At 40.1% G+C, this 17,365-nt stretch overlaps 1 protein-coding gene across 5 annotated transcripts in view; it reads right to left on the minus strand.

The window, feature by feature from the left end:
• The window catches only part of HIVEP2 (HIVEP zinc finger 2), a 152,677-nt gene that overhangs the window by 97,386 nt on the left and 37,926 nt on the right, over positions 1-17,365 (minus strand). For all 5 annotated transcript variants that reach the window (XM_064509067.1, XM_064509070.1, XM_064509066.1 and 2 more), the window contains one exon: positions 11,723-11,828. The gene's annotated coding sequence lies outside the window, so the exon portion shown is untranslated. The remainder of the gene's footprint in view (positions 1-11,722; positions 11,829-17,365) is intronic.

Here is a 17,365-nt window from a genome sequence, read left to right on the forward strand (position 1 = left end):
TCAAGAGGAGCTGGGACCTTTGAGTGCACTGAAGGCAAGGCTGCAGCTGGTGCACGGGAGCTCCTGGGCTCATCCACAGCCCCACACAACTGAGCTGAAACGGGAGCTCCAGGTCTTCCAGCTAGGTCGGGTTTCAGGCTCTCACTGCAGTGTCATTTCACAAGTCTTCCAAAGACTTCTCTTTGTCTTATAAACTTTGGCAAGTAGCATGTCAACACTTCGGATATAAAAACATGCCAACATTTAGAAAGAAAAAGCACCTTTATAGGGCTGCCTTGTTAAGGAACTAATAAAGGAAATACATTCTTCTGCACACACAATTTACCTTAAGGTAACTAAGTTCCAAGTGACACGTGTATTCCATAGCGCTCAGATCCCTACTCAACCATTTACAATTTTTTGGCCGACTGGCTGACCCAGAAAGCAGAAGAAAAATGATGGCTGCTGCAGGAAGGAAGTCAAGGGAACAGCTTGTGAACCTGCATTCCTCTGCGTCTGAAGAAGTCACTTGCTGAGCACAAAGAGCATTTGCTAAGACTCACCCTGGTGCTAGCGATGTGATGCAGGTGAGACTCACAGAGGTCACGAGAAGAAAGAAAGGAAGAAAGAGCACAGGAAGATAAAGAGATTTAGAGTTCTACTGTAGTTAACTCCCCTAAATTTCATCCATCTGCCTTGTTGCCCAGTTTCCAAAAATAACCTAAACAAAGGCAAGAACTGTGGAGGCAGGGAACCTTAAAAGAGCTGCAGTTCAAAAATACAAAAAGGTGGCAAGAGAATTGAGGGGAAAAAAAAGGTATGTTCTTTTTGGAAAAGAACAGTGACATCTTTTAGCTTTGTGGCGTATCAGCATGGACATAGGTCAGCACCTGGAACCAGGATTTGAGGGATTTGGGGTCCTGGCCCTTGGCGCAGGAGGGCACAGTAAGGTGTACAGAAAGGGGACTGCCAGCCCTTCAGCCTCTCACAGATTCTAACAAAGATCTGGGCTTGTCTTGGACATTTCTGTCCTCACATGTTGCAGCTTAGTGAATGTTTTCTCTTCAAGCAACCGCACATTTCACATGTCTAGTATTAGAAGATGCCTGGCATTTTCCCTTAAAAGTGAAGGTGCTTTAATGTGAAAAAACATCTCTTAATGACTAAGAAGAGAGTCAGCAGCGAGCATTTGCACCCAAAGAATTCAATTCCTCCCACATTAAAGCAACCTCTTGGAAAACTGATTACAAACAAATTAACAAACAACTATCTATCAAAAATAATTGTTTTACTGCTAGAAGAGAATTAAAGGCTCACAGAGCCTAAAACAAACACTGGGAGTTAAATCTGATTGCTACTTGCTGGACTGATCACCAAAGTGAGGGAAAAGAGAATTCCTTCTGTCATGTAGAAATGTCTGCCCTGTTCAGATTGCATCTCTGAAATGGGTGATTTTCTCTAACATCTGAGAAGAAAATTCAGCTAGCAGTTGAGAGATTTTCTTTTCACAAATATGAACCAACGTTATTTACACCTTGAGCTGGCTTTGATTTCAGGTGATTCAGCATTGTCTTACAATACCCCAAATTCACATTCTTTTTTTTTTTTTTTTTTTGCTTCTATGTTTCAGCAGTGATCAAAATAAGCAAGTATTAGTACATCTCTGCATAACTACAGCATGATACAGAAATATTCCTATTTACTCCACCAAAGACAGCAAGACTGTGGCCAGTGTCAAAAGGTCTGTTTTCATGAACAGATACATTTCCCTCTTGTGCTTCTTTGCCACTTGCTTTCTCTGTAGTAGGAAAGATTATTACGGTGCCATTGACTCAAGTCCCAAAGTTTTTACCATAGAAACACTTATCTTCACCATAAATACTACCACACACTGCAGAGTATTTCAGGTACCACTGCCCAGTGAGAACCATTCCCTTTCTTGTAGAACAAACCTACCACGTGAATGCACATTTCTCTTTAGCATTTCTATCTGTTCTTACATCTTCTCCACCTCTACAGACATTCATTCTTCTTTCCTAGACAAAAAAAATCACCCTGTACGAAGGGGAAAACACAAATCCTCTTTCACAGCCTGGCCTCCATTTGTAAAGTCCTGGATTACATACAAAAATGGAAAAAGAGATGAAGCTATCCACTAACAATAAGTATTTCATCATGGGCTTTGCAATATTAAGTATTTCACTTATAACTCCTAAATCCTGAAGTAAGGTCATAAAGAGGCTCACCTCCCCTTTTAGCTTGATCTCCTACGGAAGTATGGTATCTACTATAGCACTGTCTTCCAGTCTCCCCCTCCAGAACGGCTGAAGCCAGCGCTCAGTTTCAAACACACCTGAAAGAGGGGTTGAAGTCACAAAGATGATTAAATTCCCACAAATTTCACCAAAATTGGTAGCTGGCTATGAGGAGGAAATGCAAACAAATGCCAACACTGAGGGCAGAGCCGAGAACAAGCTGGGCCCCGCATGGGTCACACGGCTGGCTTGCCAACCCGCCTGCGCGTGCCATCCGGCCAGGCAGCAGATGCACAGCTTCAAACTCCTCGCTTAACAGGCAACCTCCCGCCTGCTGGCAGTCAGGTACAAGATGTGGGTGAAAAACCCAGGGGTGGAGAAGGGGCTAAGGGAGAACTGATATTAGTACCACTGCTCACAAAACAACTTATTTTAGAAAAGGGGTATTTCTCCCCTTTGTGGTTCTGGAGGAGAGTTTAAAAATATAATGCAAGCTAGCTTCAAAGCATTAAGAAAACAGGAAGCACAACTGGCAAAACTGATGTGGAGGTTTGGGGCTTTGGGCAGGGTTTAAGTCTCGTAATTCTTAATCTTTTTTTCTCTTTTATGCTTAAGTAATGATTTTCAAGCGGCACAGCTAGCAGTGCTGATGACTTACTCCACAACAATCTTCTTCAGCCTTCTATCCCCATGAAAGTCACCACAACCTGAGAAAACAGCCCTGGGCAAACGATGACACTAAATGGGCCAGACCATGCCTCCTTAAGAGAGGCAGCAAAACAGTTGAGAAGGATTTTTAGGAGCAAAGTTGAGCAGAGTGGGAAGGAGAGAGCTTCACACAGCCTTAGCTTCTTTTCCCAGGGGAGCAGAGAATAAGAAGGAAAAACACCACAAGCCTCTTATCTTCTTCTGTTTGCCACAAAAGAGGGATGTATTTTTCAGTAGGATCTGGTGAGTCTGACACTGAACTTAGCTCAAGTGACATGAAATGTTAATGTTTAGGAACAAGGTAGGTGGAGAGGAGGAAGAAAGAAGACATTTGTTATTTGATGTAGAATTCATTCAAAAGCTTCTTTTCACAGCCAGAACCAAAATTTCCATTCAGCTGTTTATTTCTGGTAGCCGAGATAGCTCGAACAAGTGAAAGAACAGGAATCTACAGGGAGCCCTTATGCCTGCCTGCATAACCATAGCTCTTCTTCAGACATCCTAGAAGAGAACCAGGCACATTTTTTTGACTACCAGTCTTACTAGTTAGGATGAGTAATTTTCCTGTTTTCTTGCATTTCCGGTAAACTTGGGACAAAAGGGCAAAGGAACACAACCCCACTACCACGCCATGCAAACAACACCAAAAGTCTTCCCTGTTGACCAAAGTATTACCCACGTCACGCTGTAATGCTTAGCAGCAAACTGGCACAACCCTTGTCAGCACCAGCGCTATGGCCTCACCTGCTTTCCTCCCGATGTGATCCAAGCCCTGAGAGGCTTTCCAGAGCAATACAATCAATAAAATATGTACCTTACCTCCACTCCCCCCACCAAAAAAAAAAGAGACCAGCGGGGACGAGTGGGAGACGGTGCATGGCTCAAGCCCTGGGGTCCACGGCAGTGGTGTGAGGGGCTGAGCCCTGCTGTCCGAGCACACAGCCCCTCATCTACTCAGGGGAGGCAGGTGCCCCCAAGGACCGTTCCCAAATAAAGGAAGGGAGCAGTGGCCTAAACCCTGAAGAGACAGACAGAAGAGGGGAAAAAAAAACATTGAAAATTGTTATGGGTGGGCGTTTCCCCATGCCAGCACCCGGGCCCCATGGGAGTCCCGGAGGTGCCGCATGGGGAACATTACGAGCTCTTAGCACCACAGCTGGAGCAGCTGCTGTTTAAAATTGTGTACCAAACCAGAGTACCAAACTATTCCATATAGTTTTATTTTTTTTCCTGTTCATCTCAGTCTGAATTGTCTTCCTTCATCACTCTGATATCCCCTCCTGCTTGACGTATTTTAATTTTCTTGCCCTTATTTATTTATGTTACATCTGAAAAACAACTCTTCCCTTGCACACACCAGACCACCATCCCTTTCCTGTTTCGTGCTCTTCCCAGCCCCCTGTTGTTTCTCTGCCGGCCCTTCTGCCTTTGCTCTGCTTCCTCACGCTTCTCTCTTCCTGTCCTTGGTTTGTCTCCCCCTTTCTCCTGTCTTTGAAGTTCCTCTTGGTGCTTTCTCTTCATCTTTCCTGCCAAACTGAATGAGATGCTTCATTGAGAAGATACTTGGAAAAAACGGATAGCCTGCTCAGTGTTATGCTATGTCACAGCACCTGACAGGAATTTTTAGCCTCACTTACTACACAGCTTTACTTGAATGCACCCTGAGAGGATTGCATGTACAAGTCCCTCTGTGAAAAAAAGCCAGGAAGAAGTGCCACATAATTTGGGAAGCTTCCCTAACTTTAAATCCATGTATTTAATGAGCTACGTCTGCTATTTATTTTTTGGGGCTATGTAGAAACTACAAATCACACAGTAACAAATTTGGGAGAGTGTCAAATGGAGCACTAGACAAGTGGCTAAGGCTTCCAAGTGCTGCTCTCCCCTGTAAAGTGACTGTTCAAAAATGACACCTTCTTACTTTGCAGCTCTGCTGCCCTGAGGGCAAATTTCACCCCTTTGTAGAATGCCAATACAAGGTCATTTAATCATTTCAATCCTATTTATGCCCTTAGAAAAGATTTACTCATGTTGTGCTGGTCCCCTGAACAGGGAAAAATTTCTCCCAGTAGAATCTCAAAGACAGAGTTCCCATTTCCATGGAAAAAAAAGGCTTGTTTTAACAAATAATTTTCCCGTTGGTTGTAAAAAGCAAAGAATAATACAAGTAAGAGAGAGATGAATTTTATTTCTGCTGGCACAGCAACATGAGAACGGTTGACCAAATTCCAAATGCAGGGCTATATTTTCTCCTCAGTTACACCGTGAAACCTTGTTGAAATCTATAGGCCAGATTCACTGATATGTTCTGGCTGCTTTGCATGTTTTAGCAGTGCAAAGCAGCTGTAAATCCAGTTTAACTTGCCAGTTTCTGTCAGCTTTACCATGCCAGATTAGCACTGCTGTTAGATTCAAAAATACCAACATCTGGAGGTTCCCCCATCTTCCTCTCTGACTTTAAACCTTGGAAGTTTATAATTCTTCCACCAACTTGCAGTTTGCACAACTAACAGGACCAGCCTCAGGTATTTTTTCCCCAAGACCAAAATATACTTGTCAAAATACCCCATACTATATTCACACAGCCAACTGAGCAGATCAAACAAAATTCACATAATGATCAACTCTAGGTTATTCCCTGGCCAACTGCCCAGTTGCTCCAGAGAATGACTCCTGACCCTGTCTGGGAGCAGGTGTGTTATGAGTACAAGTCTGCAAAGTGAAGCTGGCAAAACAAAATACGCTGTTTCCTTGTTCTTTTATATTTCTTTGGATGTCAGGAAACAGAGCTCAGCCTTGTTTCCTGCTCCTCAGCCAGGAGAGGTGAAGGAAACTGGAGGTGGATATAGAGAAAGGCAGAAAGAGGACAGATCCAAAAAAAAAAAAAAAAAAAGAAAAAAAGAAAAATAATATAAAACCCCCAAACACTGCTTCACTCTGGAGACAAAACAGTAAAGCAGTACATCTTGGAAAAAAAAATTCCCCTGACTGACCAAGCCTTTCTCTCCAGAGATACACAACAGTCTCAGGAATTAATAGCATTTTCTTGCAACATTCAGCTGCTGCTGCACTTACAGTCTTATTAAAAAAAAAAAATCATTTGCTTTTTGCCTGAGAAAAACAAATGCAAAAAAGAATTTGAGAGACTTTGAGGGGACACGTGTTCATGTTAATTCTGGTTTCCTAAGAACAAAGGCGTTATTTATGAATAAATAAATGGGAAACATTCAGCATATTTTATTTATTTCCAACTCACTCCAACCCCTTACTCTGAATGCATTAATACATACACCTTAAACACAATTGGGCTCTTCGTGTTACCATGGAACTGAAACCTTTGCAGTTTAGATGGTGATGTACGCCAGGAAGCATGCTGTTCTTACACTTCCTATAACAGAAGCAAAATCACTGCATAGCATTAACTCCGTTAGTATTTAAGGCATTCAGTGTCTTTCTTGTCTGTACGTCTTCACACAGACTTTGCTTTTTCCGTCTTGCCACATGTAAATGAAACACATTTGACATAGCTATTCTTGTCTTTATGAAGTCAATAGCTCACACGCTGAGCACATTATAGAAGGTCCACAAGACTATGGACTTTTCCTTTTTAATACGAAGCTGTTTAAAGGCATGCAGCAGCTGAGACGAGGGCTGGGGAGAACATATGAAATGTATGTGGATATAAAATTGTGTTATACAGCAAGGTAGTATTTTACTAGAGTTTTCAAGCCTAGTACTTGTTGCTAACACTCTTGACACACATTCTGAATATTCTTTACCACCCTCTGAATGTTTGTCCGGACAACTAAATTACACTCTAAAGCTCTTGGAGCAGTTGCCAGGTCTTTCTATATCTTTGTTTCATAAACCAGGTTGGTGACTTTCAATGGTAAACAGAGCTTTGGGCATTTCTGTTATAGAAAGAATTAGTCAGTACAAATATGTGTCATCTAAAGATTCAGCCTACAATGATTATCTTAAGCAGATCTGAGAATTTTGCCAAAGTTTGTGCTGCACACACAATTGCAAATGCATCTATTTTTATGTTCAAGGCAAGGGTACACAGATATCCATGCTTTTTATAATAAGATGGCCATAATAAATAAATAAATAAATATTCATGTGTATAAATATTGCATTTGTACCTGCAGAGACAGGTGGAAGCCAATTCATTGTGTGAAGCCAGTTTGAGGCTTTTATGCCCTAACTTAAATATTTGCATAGTATTAAGCTTAAAATTAAAGCGTTTACTTAAGGAACTTGCTGAATTGTATATATGGAAAAACAAGAGGGAATTCAGCTTCTCTACACGAGGGCAGATTCTTTGGATGCCTTCTCCATCCCATGAATTCCTGGACAGCATAAAGACAGACAGACTACCAACCGGGGAATTCCCCTTTCACTTTCCAGAGAATTTTGTGCGCGAGTTGGATAGAAAGCCAACAATCCAGGTAGTTATTTTATGAAGAAGGCATTTGTTGCTTAGGTTTTTATCCCTCGACCACCTGGTAACACTCCTGCCTTTTAGTATTGTCCCCAGTAAAGAAAAGATCCATTCACGGAACACCTCCAATTGAGCAGGTTTTCCGAGTATTTGTGCCACAAGAGACCTCTTTCTTGTCAGCAATTCCTAATCGCTGAATCAGCCTGCCTGGAGTTAGTGATTTCCTGCAGTTCACTGCCCTCAGGGATATGAGGTTGTGACTGCTCATAATGAGGCTTTCTGTGGCTGACTTTTGCCCCTAGTGTCCCTCCGTTTGCCAGCAGAAGGTACAAAAGCACTATTGTCTTTCTGTATCAAAACCGGTCACCTGCCCCCAGGTGCCAGCACGTGCCGAGCTCTCCCTCAAGTCCGGGGGCACCAGTGGGATCCCGGTGCTCCCTGGCTGGCTCGGGTCCCTCTGCAGAGCCCGCGTGGGCACTGGGAGCGCTCCAGCCAGGTGCGCACCCCGCAGCTCATCCTGCATGCCGTATTTCCGCCCCCCTCCCTGCCTTCCACGAACCTCATGGGGAGACAGTCCCGGCAAGGACGTGCGAGCACCGGTGCCCTGGAAGTCAAGGACACCCTTCAGGTCCCCCCCTCCTTCCTGCCTCTCTGCCCCCAGACGGCTACCTTCACGGAGATGAAGTGGCATTTGGAGGATTACAGGGATCCTGTTCTGGAGGCCTTGAGCTTTGTGGTAGTAGTAAAGAGTCCCAAATATTCATCCCACTGATGGAAAAAACATGCTAGCAATCCAAACAGTGCTGCCAAAGTACAACTCTCTGTTTTCCTTTCACTTGCAATGAATTTCTGATAGTTGTACATCCCTACCTCTGCTTCCATTACCTCTGGTTTAAGCAAGACTCTCACCATCATTTTTTTAGTTACAGGAAAACGTATATTGTGCTACGATGAAAGACCAGTGCAATGTCAAGAGCATTAAAAGGGCTCTAGGGACTGATTAGAGTCAAAAGGGAAAGGATTTATGATGGTTAATAAAGTTAAATCTCTCACAGTTCTGCTTATTCTTTCCAATTTCAGGTAACCAGATCTTATAGGAAAAGTTATTAAAATGTTGGAAGTTATTACTGTCCCCTTTGAAAGAACTCCCTAATAAGGAAATCTAAATTCTGCAGTTAAGCACCTGGCCAGGAGAGAGTCCAGCTCACCAAAGCTTCGAAGCTGATACTGAGAAGGAGCGAGAGAGGGGATGTGTTACGTGCCTAGGACTTCGACTAACAGTTTAACAGCAAGGACCTTGATACCAACAAATCTCTTCAGCACGTGTGTAAGTTAAATGGTCTCCAGTGGATCTTCAGCCTGACTTCAAATGCATCTTCAGCTTTCAGGCAACTACTGAAATTTCCACGTGTGTTCAAGTGCCAGATTGTATCTTGGCAAGAATGAGACAGATCAAAAAGGAAAAGTTTCCTCTCCTCTCTGTCAACACTACACATTTAAATGGAAGAACAGCTAACTAAGGAAGGAAGGCCTGCTCTTGCTTTTCATTCCCAATTTGGTTTCATGTATGCACTTTCCACTGAAGAATACAATGTAATCAGACTCTCTAGGTTTGACCTCAAATTTGTTTTAAAACAGAATATAATCTACTATGCCCCCAAATCAAAATAATTTTAACATTAATGTTTTTTCACAGTCAGTTAATGACATTGGGAGAGGCTAAAGGGGAGAGAAAGCCAAATTTTTCCAAAATACTGGGAATTTCGTATCAATATCTAGCAGCTACATATGCTTTCAAGGATCTCAAATTTTGATGTTGCTACCATTTAATAATAAATTTGTTACATTTGCCCTTCTCTTTCCCTTCTGTCATTCTTTCACTATACAATATCGATTTTAATTTCCTGTGGAACTTTGCAGTCTTTCAAAGTGTAATGGTCTCAGAGGCTTTTCTGTAATAGTAAGAATCTAGTCCTTCTGAAGGCCTATCTTTTATGAGCTGTGCTCCTGCAGATTAGTTTCCTGAAATGTTTCCAATGCTGCATGAGAACTGGCAAAAGAAGAAAACCAAAGTAAACCTCCCCCCAAAAAACAAACAAAAAAATCCTTCACTTCCTTTTGACTCCTACAATCAACTATCAAAGGAAATTTCATTTTGATTGGGGTAGATGACAAATCTGTGAAAGTTATTACCTCATATCAAAAGAATTTGCATAAGGTGCAAAGTACAGCATCTCCCGCTATACAAGTCCTTACAAGCACAACATCAATTTGTCTGCTTTCTTTTTGTTCTCAGTGGACACATGGACCTGCTAATGGTCGCCATTCACATAATCATTTCTCCCCATGAACCTGTCCTTGGCTCCCTGAGAGATCCTCTCTCTCAGCACAAAAGCCACATTACATCAAAAAAGTGAAAATATTAACCAACAAATGTTCATCCCTATCCAAGAGATACCTGAGAGCAGGAAACTAGACTAGCCGGCCTAACAGGTCCTTTCCAGACCTCTGTTTCTATAAAATATAAAACTCATTTTCTTCAAGCTAGCTTTCCATTATGAATGCTCCCCCACAGCAAAACTACTTTTTTACACAAATATAAATCAACAAACAACAATGGTGAACATTTAAAATGAATCAATGTTTTCCTTGCAAACTCAGGAGAAACGAGCAATAGAGACTACTACTCCTACTTCCATCCTGAAAAGGTTCTTAGATGTGAATGTTATAGAAGGCATCTTTCTGTATAGACAAGGTCTGCAAGTGACAGTGTTAATGATGTTGGGGAAGCTGAAATTACCTATGGTCTTTACAACAGGCAGTCTAGAAGCTCTTTCTAGGTAAGCAGGACCCTCTCTCACTGAAATGAGTGAGGCAGTCTCCAGGAGCTTCCTTTTAACAGAACCAGAATCAGGCCAGAACTGGAAGCCTCTTCACCATTCAGAACACAAGTTACTTCAGTTGTCAATTGCTCTCCCAAAAACTCTAATTTGTTTAACAAAGCACACACTTCCTCTCCCCACTCCCGATAAGGCTTCATCTTGCTTTCCATTTCTCACATCACTGATTTGGCAGTAAATCATGCACATTTCCGTCAAATATTGTCTTCAAAATTATATACAGAAAATAGAGCATTACTTCCAGAGATACACTTCTGGAGCAAACAGCCACCTCTTCTTCTGATCACTTTGTAACTTTTGAAGATAGGCAAGCATTTTTTATAATTGGGTCCTCTTCTCTGTCATTTTGGTGATCCATTTCCTTGTAACTTCATTTTACATTTATATCTTTAACACTTAATCTCTAATCACTAGCTAATCACTAAACAAAACTTCCATGCAGGGAACATTACTTAAACAATGGTCTCAGATGCTACATGCAGTGCAATTCAACTCTCAAAGTGAAGGAACATTCTTCCACCAGCTTCAGCTGGAGTTGCATCGGGGTCATGAATCGGATGAAGATGTTCCATGCTAATGGTTATGTGGTATGCTACGAACTGCTTAAGAGCATAAAATAATGATGTAACTATTCTCATAAAACCAGTTTGTTCATGCTTTCACAGTACCTGAGCATGTGTTAAAAATTTCACGTCAGAACAGTAGAAAAGAAATGTGCCAGCTATCACTGACTTTTTTTCAGCCTTATAGGCTATAAGTTAAATACAAGTCCTCCCTCAACTAGATGCGAATCTTAGTCTCTAATTGCTTGTACAGGGTGAGGAAAAAAGACTTGCTATATGGATTTAATTCCTATTGAAATCTTGGTCAAAGACACTGGGTGATGTAAACCTAAACATCAAGGGAATAACTGCCATCGTCTGGCTGAATTTGGTAAAATGGAGTTAATTTGCACTTCTTTAGGGATTCACTGGTGTGTGAAATTAATCTAATTTAGATTGACCAGAAACTGAAAATGGAATGAAGGAGAAAAGCAATTAAAGACCTTTCCTAAGCACAAAAATTCTACTGCTGTAACTGCAAAGACACAGTTAAAGTACAGAATCCTTTATGTTAACGCTACCACCACCTTCTTTTTAGAAAGGTAATAATAGGCTATATATCTACATATCATCATTATACAACTTCACCCAAAGGAAACATTTTACTGATATCTGTAAATAAATACATTTTCAAGATCATACTCATAGTTAAAGCAGTTCACTGCTCTGCACATAGAACAGCCCTAGGAGATAAACATTTGTTGGAATGGCTGGGTTTAACTGATTATACATCTGGCTTAACATTTACTTCAGTGGCTCTTAGCACCTTCATGTTATTGTTACCGTATTGTTCCAACAAGCAATGGCTAATGTAAGATGCAGAAGTTCACATACCATATAATTATGAATAACAAGTTCCCAGAGATGTGGCAGTGATAACATTGTCATCGTATGATTCAGTGTAGCTCGCTGTAGATCACATACTAGAAGAGGGTCCCACCTGAAAACATAACAAATAGAGAGATGAAGTCCATTATACATTAGAGGTATACATCAAGCTCAACTAATACATGTGCGTTTTCACATATTTCTCCTCTGAATTAAAAGTGTTTCAGCAATGAACAGCTAACTATACAAAGTGAAATACAGCTTAGAGGTGTCTAACAGTATTTGTACCCTTCCCTGCCTTACAGAAATTACTTGCTGTTCACAATGGCAAGCAAAAGTTTTCTGCTGTGGCTAAACTGTCTGTACTTCAGATCAGATTTCAGACATGCCATCAAAGCAATGAGAAGCAGTTTTCATTCTTAATGCACAGGCTGTAGCTGTCTGATGTGCAGACTCAGAACTTCAGATTTCCCAGTTGTCAGGTTCTTGATCAGCACATAATTCTTTTGACCAGTATGTTATCATTCTGGCTTTCCTTTTCTTCTTTTTTTAATTGAAAATCAGTAGTTTAGAAGAAGATAGACCACTGGATCTCCCTCATGAAGAGATCAAGGGTTCTTAAGGGAGCGTTCCTACTGGTAACTACATCGTCTTGTTTATAATCATTTGATAATTTCAAATCACTTGATCAGTGAGTCTGTGATTAAACATTTTGATATATATTGTAAGCAATCAATAAATAGATATGAAAATCAACTTCTACTAGCAGTGTTGTCTTGAATGAAAGGATATGTATGATAGAAAATAAGCAAGCTGCCCAGCTTAAAAACTGAAAAAGCATTTCCTCCACTAAAAGTAATGGCAAAATCACAACTGAATGAAACAAATGTAGGTTTGGATATCCTAAAAGTGTACAGTGTTAAATAAAAGAAAGCTCTTTCAGACTGAGCAGCCCCCTGAAAAAGTGTTTGAAACAAGAATTAAGAAGTTCCCGCCTGTTAATTTTATTGCCTCATTCTGCAATACACGAGGATGTGGATAAAGCTATAACACACAGCTATTGTTATAAAAGGCAGCTTAACTGGATTCTCTTTGTTCTGAAAATGTGAATAAAATGACTTACAGGATACCCAAAAATGTGTCCAGACACACACATGCAGTGACACACCCACAGTGACGAGAAGTCACATAAGAGATAAAGCTAAAATTGTATCTCTTTAAACCAAGCTTTCCCAAACCAAAACTGATCTTCCTCCTGGTCTGCAAGCTGTATCTCATCCTTAGGTAAGATGTTTTCAAGAGGAAAGTTTGGCAAATAATAAAGAATTCTAAATAAATGTTGTTTTTAGATTTTAGCCACAGTTTACATTTTTTTAATTATTCTAAAGCTTCTTTGCCTCATCACATCTCCAGAATAGTTTGGCCCTTGTTTTGTCATGCTTCACTGATCAGTCAACGACATCACCCACTTCACTTGCACCATATACTTCTTCATTTTCTGCCACCCCAATCAAGTCAGTGCCTCCTATACTTTGTATTTGCCCTTTGATAGCAAGCATAAAATTGTGTAAAGATTAAGTTAGGGAAAACATACTCCAAGGTCAAAAAAAAAAAAAAAATCCTTGCAAAGGGTACACTTCCCATGGGTATAACGCTAATATGTAATACCTCATGTTTGCCTGCTCCAAAACAGCATAAATACAGGTTCGAAAAGAAAATCAGGAGAGGACACACATTTAAGTATACACATACTTAAATGCAAAATACTGAAGAGGGTTGCTGAGCGGCAGCACAGGACCCGGTCACAGCGAGGCCAATGGCCCCCGGATGCATGCAGCAGCTGGCTGGCAGCAGAGCACTCTGGCCATGCCCCTTCACCGGTATTTCTGCAATATTTCCAGCTGCAAGCGGAGTGCCCGAAGACTCTGACCTGCTGCCAGCTCCCCCCGCTCCGTGCCCAGGGGTGGGGGTTTCCTCCACTGCCTAATGAGAAAACCCTGGCAAAAAGGCAGGGCACTGGGGCTGGAGCACCACCTCATTCGTGTTCATCCAGGCTGTAATCCCAGCAGTGACTCTTTTCCTTTTACTAACAGTCACATCTTGCTGTTCAAGCCACAAAGCACTGACCGAGACACTGATGAACTCCTGAGAGACCTGGATGCAGCTTGGAGCTACCAGTAAAAAAGTGTGCACATTGGCTGAAACAGAGCGGATCAAGTAAATATACCCTGGCAGGGGCTGCAGTGCCCAGGACAGACTGAGAACACAGTGAGAATGGGACCCAACTGGCTACGAACAATTTAAATACATCAAAACTTACAACACTTCTGACCTAACAGACATAGGCTTCAGAACATGAACTTGTGAAAATCCACTCATCCTTCTGGGGAATTTTGCCAGAAAGCACACAGGAAGGTCTCATTAGTCCTCGATTTTCAAAAATGCCAGAAGATTACTAGGTATCTGCATTCCTAAATAGAGATAGATAGATAGATAGATAGATAGATAGATAGATAGAAAAAGAATAGGAGAGCATTATTTGGATTTGGTGGACTGCTTTAACTTATACAGTATCCATAGGATTTTAAAGAAATATATCCCTTAATTCTTCATATCCAGACTTCAAATTATAAAGTTGTTTCCCTAAAACAGAAATTCTTCTGAATATTAGATTCATTCTATTGGACTGTTTAAATTTTGCTTCCTAACAACTCTGTTTTACTTACCAAAGCATTTATTTCTCAACCCATCACACACCTAAAAAGAATCTTCCCTCCTAGAGAAATCCTTTAGAGCATTCTTGCCACAAAATTATGCTGCTAGAAATGGCCAGCTGTCTTGAACAGGAAAATACAATAAGCTGTGCAACTCATTCTTTTTCTGCTTGCAGATTTCTTTGCAGTCATTTAATCAATCTTTTCCTATTGACTGCACCTAATCGTTTAACTTGCATCACTTCATTTACCTTTTAAAAAACTAGCAGAAATTTTCAGGTGAAGAGTTTGTTTAAACATTTTTTTCTCTTTTGTTGCTACCCATTAAATGTACTCTTGGAAAATGAATATTCTAAAACAAAAATCCTACACCAGCACAGGTACAGAAAAGAATGACCACAAAGTAGTTACACATTGAACAGAAATATATCACAACACATAGAATCAAATGAAATGCAGTCTTTCATCTCTAGCAAGTTAGTTCAAAACTAATTCAAGTTGGTAGCAGTCAAAAGCTATTATTGTCTTCATACTGTTCAATTTCCTGTATGAAATGAGTTTGGAAGTCTCTACTTAATTATCTTTTTTACCCTTTTGCTCAGATTCCTTTTCTTGATTCTTAATTCTCTTCTTCAGCCAGGTCAAAGCCATGGTCCAGATTTTCAAGCCCATTAGCCATACCACATTTTTATCAGCTCTTGCCTCTCTATTCACAGTTGAGACGGAAGGATCTCAGAGGCCATGCAGGAGCATGCCAAAAATCGCTCAAAACAAACCACTTTTGGTGGAGCAGGAGGGACTAAGGAGCAGCTGCTGAGAGCAGACAGAACTACTTGCAAATCAGATAACTTTCAAGATTTTTCACAAAGATCTTTCTGGTAGATACTTCCTAATGTCTTTCTTTTGATGAGAAACAGGAAAGTTCTGAAAATACACATAGAAAATATAAGTCTTAGAAGAAACTTTTCTAAAGCAAAAGGAAGGTTTTTCTAGGCAAAGTAGAACCTTGGAAGCCTTCAAGAAATCTGTAAATTATATAGGAGATCTGCAAGTAAGTGGTCTTGGAAACTATGGAAGTATCTAATGTAGACAGGAATACACTAGGGACTTGGCACATAAAATCTCTCTTTCAGTCTCTGCAGAAAGACAGAGTTCTAAGAAAATACACATAATTCTTGTCCAAGCTGTATTTTTTCTACGGCTAGACACTGTTAATCTCCAGTGCCATCAATTAAGAACCTAACTTTCATAAGCAATATGTTTGTACTTTTAAGGAAATGCAAACCTGAGGCAGTTAGAAAAATTAAATGAAGTTGAAATGTGTTTCTTGCTATCAGGTTACAGTATGGTAAGTGTGCAATCACTTCTTAAAACTAATTGTACTGGTCTTAGAACAATGTTAAAACATATCTATACATAACATACTACAGAGAAGTTACTCTCTTCCTCCCAGAGAAGTCCTTTCTCATAATAAAGCAGAGCACTGAAGAAGAAAACATGCAATCTTCTACATTATAAATATTTGCATTGATGCAGTCTTTTTCTTTATAAATATTCACATTAATGCATACAGTATATTAACACCAACAGAGCTAAAGAAGTCTTACAAACATGGGTATTTAGAAGATGCCTGTAAGTCACTGCCATGCTCTAAGACTTAGCAAAGTTTTAGTACTTATTTCTCCATCATCAATAAATATCATTTGCTCATTTGAAAAATGAATAAGGACTTATAAAACGGACTAAGTATCTAAAACCTAAATGGTGACATACAGGCATTGAATTGTTTATCAAAAAACACACTGTAAGCCTAAAAAAAAAGTCACCCAAATACATGTATTTTATCAAGAATTGTAAAATATCTGTAGCTTATAGTTTCAAAAAAAATGCTAGGAATAACCTTGCAGAAAAATATATTTTAACATGAAGGGAAAGACATAATAATGATCTGAAAATACATTAATTTAACTAAAAAAAAAGCTTCTTTCTTCACAAGGAAGTTAATGAATTAAGAGCAGAATCACAGTCTCTTTACTTTTCTGCCATTTGTCTTTCTGTGTCAGAACAGAAACGTTACTTCAATAAAGGTGAGAAAGCTCATATTTAGTTCTTTGACATCAGAAACCCCATTAGAGACACAATAGTACTTAGATACTTTACTATGTAACATAAAAAATGGATGAATCTACTGCCTGTAAAGTATTCAAGAAAGACATTCCTGCATACTGACAACCTCTTTTCTGGACAGAACAAGTACAGTGAATATAGCAACAATACAAGCTTCTTCTCAAAACATGTTTCCAAATACACTTCAGCTGTATTCTGGAATAAACAAAAACAGTAGTTTCTCAGTAACTGGGAATCACATTGGTGCTAATGGCAATTCAGTTCTACATTTGTAATGTCCTAACGTAAATAAACAGCATCAACAAGCAGGGAGGTAGAAGAGGGAAAGAGGAGAAGGAGAGAGAAAATTAAGCTACAAACACAGGGTAAAAATCGGAAAGTTCCACTGCGATATAGAAGTATCTTCCATCCCAAAGCATCAGAGCATTGAAATGGTCAAAGGTACTCTCTGGCACAAAGCTGCACAAGAGGAATGAGGGGCTTGCCAGCGCAATACAAAAAAATAATACATGAAAATTCACAAGAAAACGAGAGCTCTTACTGGACTTTCTTGGATAACCTGCGCTGAGAGGCATTTAAAATCAAAAAATATTCATCGGATTGTCTCTGGCAGAATATACTCCATCCATACTACTTAATCAATCAAGTTTATTGTTCTTCACACTCTCACTTGCTTTGACCTTTCTTTTTGTCTTTTTTTTTAATTCTGTACCTCATTTTTGTGAATGTTAGTGATCACAAAATATACTGAGAGTGACAGTAAACATTACTGGAGTTTTAGCTGGAGGCTGCTGCACTCGGTCTGTGA

This window comes from Dromaius novaehollandiae, chromosome 3 (genome assembly GCF_036370855.1).
Source record: "Dromaius novaehollandiae isolate bDroNov1 chromosome 3, bDroNov1.hap1, whole genome shotgun sequence".
Lineage (NCBI taxonomy): Eukaryota > Metazoa > Chordata > Aves > Casuariiformes > Dromaiidae > Dromaius > Dromaius novaehollandiae.